Source organism: Belonocnema kinseyi, chromosome 4, assembly GCF_010883055.1.
Source record: "Belonocnema kinseyi isolate 2016_QV_RU_SX_M_011 chromosome 4, B_treatae_v1, whole genome shotgun sequence".
NCBI lineage: Eukaryota > Metazoa > Arthropoda > Insecta > Hymenoptera > Cynipidae > Belonocnema > Belonocnema kinseyi.
In genome coordinates, this window is record NC_046660.1 from 7,575,688 (window position 1) to 7,584,128 (window position 8,441).

The window sequence follows — 8,441 nt, forward strand, 5'->3', positions numbered from 1 at the left end:
CATATTTTACTTACAGTACTCAATAAGCTGATCCCTCTGTAATTATTGCAGTCGCTTTTATCTCCCTTTCTCTTGTATATTGGTACGATAATCGCTCATTTCTAATCGTCTGGGACGTCTCCCACCTCGAGACATAAATTTATCAATTCACACAGTCTATGTGGTATGTACTCGCCACCGTGGTTAAGCATTTCAGCCTTAATAGAGTCTAAACCGGCAGCCTCATCGTTTTTCAAGTTCTTAATTATATACCTAACCTCAGTGACACAGACTTTCTTAATTGAGTATTTATATTTTTTAATTAAAAAATTAATTTTTTTTGTTGGGAAAAAGTCTTGTTTAGTTAAAAAAAAAGTTCTTTGTTGAAAGCTCACCTAGTAAGTAATACTTCTTATTGAAGATTCATAATTTTAATTCAGTTTACTTTTGCGCTTAAAAATTTATCTAAATTGCTTTTAATTATAAATATTAATTCTTTTATTTCAAAATTTAACAATTTGATTTTTTATTATCGATTGGAGAAGGAATTTTGTTTGTTAAATCAATTGTAAAAAATGTGAAGGTAAAGCCTACTTCAAATATACATATACAAATGAAAAACACGTAAAAATATTAATTCCTAATATTCAACTACAATATTTTGAACAATGAAAATTCAATAATTCAAAAAATAAATCTAATTTTCCTAATTTGTCCAATTTTCCAAAATCAGCCAGCTTTAAAAAATAAAAAATTTTAATTAATTTACTCACGGGTTATTTTTGGGCTTTTTTTGCACTCCCAGAAAATACCCACTTCGATTTTTGAGCTCCAACCGTTACAGTAAAAAGTTGACCCCCTTGTAACACGCAGATATAGAATAGTCAAAAAATAACTTTTTTTTTAAATTTTACAGCTTTGTCTTTTCATTTCTTCGTCTCTTGTATTGTTTAAGAAAAATCTTTTTATTTTGAATGTTATTTTTTACGAGTAAAAAAAAATTGCGCGTTTTATCGAAAACGGATTCATCACAAATTTGCAGATATTTTCAGCGCGCGCAATTTTAGTTCATTCATTTTTTTTTCGTATCTTGTATAGGTTGAACGGAAAATGGAATTTTTTATTTTTCATAATTTTTTGTACGATCTAAATGAGAATTTTCAACTTTTCGACAAAATTGAAAAAGTTATTATGACAATCTTTTAGATTCCTTGAATCTTGAAAAAAATTGTCAACAATTTTTTAAATGCGCTCACTTTTTGAATTTTCATTCAAAATATCTGGTTTACTAACTTTTTCATTCTTCTTAGGCCTTAAAAAATTGTCCTAAAGCAGAATCCAATTAAAAATTTCCAATAAGTATTTTTTTTTAAGGTGAATGCCCTGGGTATTTTCTAGGAGCTCAAAAATCAGAGCCTCCATTGACAAATTCAAATTCTCAAGGAAGTTATTTTTTGATAAAGTAGTACCTACGTGGTAGAGAGGGGTTGATTTTTGACGTTGAGGGTTGAAACCCAAATATAGTAGCGGGTATTTTCTAAGAGCTGAAATATCAAACTCTATTGAAACTGCAAAATTTAAAAAAAAGTTATTATTTGACAAAGTTGTATGTATTATATTTCGAAAAAATTTAATTATAACGTAGAATTTAAGGAATTCGAAGAATTTAAAGATTACGTGGAAGTCAGGTTATTCCAGGAATGAAAGAAATCCAAAAAATTAAGGAATTCAAAAAATTTAAGGAAATTGAAAAATTTTAAGAATTAGAATAATTGAAATAATTTGAAGAATTTAGGAAATGGGAGGAATTTAAGGAATACACCAAGTTTAAGGAATCGTAAGAATTTAAGGGACACGTAGAATTCAAGCAATTCCATGAATTTTAAGAATTGTGAGACTTTAAGGTATACGCAGAATTCAACTAATTCCACGAATTCAAAGAATTCGAAGAATTCATGTAATTCGAAAAATTTAAGAAATTAGAAAAACTCAGAGAATTCGATGAATTGAATAGGTAGAATTTACCTTATTCCATCAAATCAAGTAATTCCAAAAATGTAAGGTATTTGAAATAATTTAAGAAAGCCAAAGAATTCAAGTAGTTTCATGAATACAAAGAATATAAAAAACTGAAGAAATTCCAGAAATTTAATGAATTGATTGAGTGGAAAGAATTCGAAAAATGTAGAGTATTCGAAAAAAGTTGAAATTTGAGAAATTCAAAGAATTTAAGAAATTCTAAAAACTTGATAAATTCTAAGAATTTAAGAAATCTAAAGAATTGAGGGAATTCGCAGAATTCGAAAAATTCAAGGAATTCGAAGAAATTTAGGAAGTTTGGAAATTGAACTAACTCAAAGAATTCAAAAAATTCTAAGAATTACAAAATTTTAAGGATTTTAAAAAGTTGAGGAATTTAAAAATTTATGGAAGTCAAAGACTTCAGGCTTTGACTTCCTTTTTATCAGGCTTAGTTGTTGACGGATGAGTATTATTATGAGCCTATGTCAATCCAAAAATCGAACTTATTTGGTTAGATTGTCTAATCGAACTCATCTGATATTGTTTTACTGCGTCCGTTTATTTCTTTATTAAATGTTACATTGAATCCTAGTTTTCACAGTGTAGTTGCGGTATAGGTTTGGCTAAGATGACACTGAATGAGGTTGCCTACTCTAGGAGTAAGATGTTCCAGTTTGAGGATGATATGGTCCAGCTTTCGTATAAACTGATCCCGATTAAAGATTTGTCTTAAACTCTAATATTCGCTTCGTAAATCACTATTTTCTAACTGGCAGAAGATGATCCAGCTGGCTGATGAGACTCGCTAGCCTGAGTGTGCATTGCCGAAGAACCGAACTCTTTAGCCTTCATTTTTTGAAACGCTATAGCTTTTTGATGATTGTTCAATTTAAATTTTTCAGCCTTCTCAGCCGTTTTAAACTATCGTCTCAATAATTTAGCTACCTCTGGATTTTCGGAAATATTAAATCTGATTGGGTATTAATATTGATCATCTTTAGGCTAGATTGTCCCTTTGGGTAGCAATTTTGCCTTCTGTTCTTTATACATTTTCTTTCTTGCAAGATTTCTCACTCTATCCTTTTCAGCCTTGTTAGCCTTTCGCATCTGTTCTTTGGCTGCAATATGGTCAATCGTTTGTTCAACAGGAGGAAGTTGGTAATCATGGTTAGGTTGTTGTTGTGAATGGATGTAAGGTTCGTGTTCACTGATCATAGCTTGAGGCTGCCCTGGGATCGAACCTTCCAAATTAGCCCGGTCCTTTTTAAACCGTTTAGCCTTTCCAAGGTTTCTCACTCTATCCTTTTCCGCCTTCTTAGCCTTTCGCATTTCTGGACTGAAAAGATTAAGGTCGACCTTACCTTCAAGACTTGGAAATTGGTGACCAATTTCAGGTTCTTCTTGCGAGTGAGTGTAAGTTTCATGTCCACTGCTCATATCATTCTGAAAATATGCAGGTTTATCAGAAAGCCCTGGTGCTATTCCACTTTCGTTACCCTGCCCGGATTGAGAGCTAAAGTCTATAAAAACAAAAAGGAAATCTTAAATTTAGGAGAATGAAAATAGTCTTTTCATCAATTTTATTTAGTTATGTGAAGATATTTTTTGTGAACGGAAACTAAAAAAAATCAGGTGACTTTCAATGAAATTGCAAAAATCAGGAAATTTCTCTAAAAAATGCTTTAAATGAGTGTCAATAATAATCAGGGTTCCTAAACCGTCACATTAAATCACTTTTACATCAAATCACATTTCAAAATAGAAAGTTCACTTGAGAAACTTTTTAATATGAAAAGCTCACTTTAGTCACCATTTTAGGGTATTTTAAAAGCTTCCATATAATTTTTAATAGATTTCAATGTACTTCCGATTCTGCGGGGAAAACTTTTGGTCGTGTGTGAGGTGCCGGACAGGTTGTTTGGATAAATTTTGGAGGTACATATGGATGGAGAAGTGCAAGGGTGTGGAGATAAGGTGAGGAAAGTGACGGGTTTAATCTGGAAGTGGAAGTAAGCTGTGAATTGAAAGGAGAAGGTGAGATGTAGATGTGTAAAAAATTGGCACGTAAAAAAAGGAGATTAGGTTCGAGCAGGAAGGTCTAGGAGCAAGGAGTGAAAAACAGCAGCTTCTATCAAAGAGATAGTGAAGCAGAAGACTGGCGCGAAACTTTGAAGTGTGTGGAAGGGAGTTGTAGAACATCGTTGAGCTTAGAAGCGTAGAAAATAGAGAAGGTAGAAGAAGAAAAGAAAGAGGGTAATAGGCAAGATGGACCCCGCAGAAAGCGTGATGAGAGAAATCAGGAAATATGTGGAGAAAATTGAGAAAGCAATTAAAGAATTGTGGAATTTTGTAGGTGTGGAGAAATCAGCAGGTGCATTTCTTGGAGGACCGGAGACATGAATGGGAAGAAGAGAGGGTGCAAGGAAAAGTTTAGAGGAAGCTGACAAGAGGAGAATGGAAGATGTGATACAGAGGCTGGAGGAGAAAATAGTGCAGCTGGAATTGAAAACAGAAACTGTCATGAAAGCAAGAAAAACGTGGTAGGGAGCCTTGGTGCTTACACCAAGGTAGTGGCAAAAATAAAGAACTCTTGGAATGTGGATGGCAGAATGACACTTCAACTGAGATCCTCTGAGAATAATATGGAACTGGTGAATACGAAAAGAAACTTGAAAAGCTCGGGTCTATGGTTTGAATATAAGTGAACGGAAAGGGAAGAGGAGGTCCAGGAATAGCCGAAGAAGGAGAAGAGAAGAATCGAGTTGTTGGCGACGGAGGTCCACCTAAGACGGATAAAAGCGTAAGTGGAGGAGACGATATGGCAGTGGCACGAGGTAAAAGGAGAGATGGTCATCACAGGCATCATGGAGAAGAAGAAGGATAGAGAGCTGGAGATGAATAAGGGAGAGAGTGAGGAGTAGAAAGAAGAAGAGGAATACGTGAAGGTGGAGGAAGTGATGTGGGGGAGAGTTTAGAGAGGAAGAGCTGCTGAGGATCCACGTTGTCTCTGTTGAAGGGTTGAAAAATGTAAAACTAAAAGATTTTGCTTGTGAGTTATGGTGTGACTTGAGTGAGAGTGGTAGGTAAACGTGTAAACACTAGGATATTAAAGGAGTTTAAGGAATGTGAAATATTTTAGTGTAATCTAAAAGCTTTCAAGGAATTCACAGTTACAATTTAAAAAAACCTAAACATAATACGAAATACATTTAGAAATGTACTTAAAATTAAGAGAAAAAGATAATATTGTGGCATTCTTAATATCCGACAGAAGTTTGTTGAATATATTTCAGTATTCTATTTTCCTTCTTTCGATATCATCTATTGTAAAGCACAATCTTATAAACATTTTGAATTGTGAAATTTTTTAATGTAATGATTATTAAACTTACCAATAACCTTTAGGAAAACCACACAAATGAGCATTTCGGCCCACATATTAGATACAGGAAACACTGATTTTTTTTTAAGTTTTGATTTTCTAAGGTAAATAATAAATTTTGAGGCGCCAAAGTTGCTTTTATAAAACGATCTATTTAATTTTTTATTATGTTTAAGATTCTCATTCCTATCTAGCTAACTACAAAAATGCGGATGTGGAGCATCTATGGCAGCTTTCGTATTTCAAAATTTTACTATATTTGTGCATTAGTCTGGTGGCAGTTAACCATCTTGAAATAATCAGACGCGGAGTGATTTGCAGGAAGCAATATTGAAGTAATGATCCGTCTTGCAATAAAAGTTATTTGCCATCGGATAATTTTCTAAAAAATTGTTTTTTGCGTCTTTATCCAACTGCAAATAAATAGAAAACAGAGCTCTATCGAAAAGTAGGGCACGAAGGCTCTGAATATCTATAATGAATTTCAAGTACACTGATCCATTGTAATTTAGAGATTATGAATAAGACTAATTTTTCTTAGATTTTTTTATATAATCGGAAGTGAATGTTTTTAAATTGAGACTTGTAACTTCATGTATAATATTCCACATTAATATACTTCTTAATTCAATAGAGTTAAGAGTGTAACACCATCGTGTCCAAAATAATTTAATTTTTAACAAGCAATTAATTTTCTACTAATTAATTAGAAAACATGAAGACTACTGGAATAAGTGAATTGCTACTAACCTTAAGTGGCTCACTTTTCGCTAACTAACTGACTAAATTTTCATTTAACTCAAGAAGCGGTTTCTGTAAATAAACAAAAGTTTCATAAGATTCCTAAATCGTAAGAGAAATATAAGTTATCGTAACGGAAATCATTGCACAGTTAAATGGGCACTCTTCAGTTCTCAAGCGCGTTCGGCTAGAAGACAAAGAATTAAGAATATGTCACTGGAATATAGCAGGATTTGAGAGACAGCGATACAGGGTTTATGAGCAATTTAACACAGTGGGATGTAGAAGTAATAATGGAGACGTGACTAGATAAAAAGGGATAGGAAAGAGTGAGGGGAAGGATACCCAAAGGTTACAAATGGCAAGTTAAATATGCAAAGAGGAAAAATAAAAAAGCAGAGCAATGGAAGGAATGGCCGTGAGAGTGAGGAACAAATGTATAACAGAGAATGATAAGAAAGAGAGAAAAGAGCAAAAAGAAGGATTAATGGTAGAAGAGGTAAAGATGGGAGGAGCGAAGTACAAGATAGTGGAGGTTTATGTGAACTGTGATATGCAGGAGAAAGAGCTGGAGATAAAATAAAGATAAAAATAAACTCTCAAAGAGTTTGAGGGAGTTGGGATGGTTTATCCTAAACGGAAATATAGAGGAAGATGAAGAAGGAGAATATACACGCTTAGAAGCAGAAAGTGAAACGGTAATTCATTATGTGATAGAGGATGATGAGGTAAGAGAGAATGCCAAGAAACTTAAGGTAGGAGATTATATTGATTCAGATCACTTTCCCTTAATAGTGACATTAGGGGGAGGAAAAAATAATAGCAGCATGGACAAAAAGAAAGCAAAGGTAAAACGGGTAGGAAAAGGGGATTGGCCAATGGAAGGGTAAGACAGAAGTAGATGGAAAAAATCATAGGAGAAATAAAAGTAGGATTAAATACACAAGAAAAAATGAAGTTAGTAAAGAAGGGAATAGAGGTGGATAGGATAAGGATTGTAAAGAAAAATAGAATTAGGTCAGAAAGGAATTCAGAAAATGGAAAAAAGTAGTGAAGAAGAATATAGGAGAAAAAAAGCATACTGAGTTTTGTGATCAAAAGAAAGAGGAAGAGAATAAAAGGTTTAGGAAAGAGGCGAAGAAAGCAAGGACGGAAAAAGATGTCTGGAAGGTACTTAATAGAGAGAGCAAAATAAGAAAAAGAATAAACCAGGATATTAAAATGATAGAATGGAAAAAATATTTTATGGATTTAGTGTTGGCAATAATGAAAAATGGGAAAGCTCCTGGTATAGATGAGATTCCAACTGAATTCTGAAAATATGGGGGGACGGGATTAAAGAAATGGGCATGGATAATGTTTATTAGGGTATGGAGAGGAGAGGGGTGGCCAGAGTTATGGAAAGAAGAAGTAGTTATACCAATAGTGAAGAAAGGCCAGACGAGCAGGTTAAAGATTACAGGCGTGTGACGCTGATTCCAACACTGTATAAAGTATATATAACTGTTTTGTCGGAGAAATTGTAGAAAGAGGTTAAGGAAAAAAAAGATAGAGCTACCAAATCAGACAGGGTTTAGAAAATAAATGGGGGTAACGAACAACATACATGTTCTGAACTATCTTGTAAAAAAATCTCAACCTAGCCAACTTTATCATCCGATCGACCTTAATGTTACCGAAAATCAAAACGAGGCTAAACGATTGAGAAAAGATACAAAAAAGGATGAAAAGGCTGAAAAGAATAAAATGACTTAAGAAGACCTGGCTCAATTGCAAGCTTCTGGGGTAATGCAGACACAAGCTGGCAAATTTCATCATCAAACTGGATCATCTTACAATTAGTAAATAAGATCATCTGCTGCTGGTACCTGTAATAGAACCTTGTATAATTTGAAAAACATATAAAATCTGCTGAACGTAAAAAAATATATAACTTGTAATTGGACTTTATTTATTTACATTATATTATTTAAAAACTAGTAATTCACGAAGCGGATCTTACAGTTTGGGACAAACCTTTGAGCGGAATCAGCTTGTCCTCAAAGTGGATAATATTATCATCAAACTGGAGCATCATAGCCAAACCTATTCTATAACTGCACTCTGAAAACTAGGATTTAATGTAAAACTTAATAAATAAAAAAAGACGCAATTAAACCATTACACCTAAGTTTGATCCACCAATCTAATGAAATAAGTTTTTTCAACATGATCTTAAAGATCTACAAATGCGCTCATATGCGCCATAAAGAAAAATTTTTGGGCCACATTGATAACCGAGTTACCAGCGATCAAAACGTTCGGGGGGGGGGGGGGG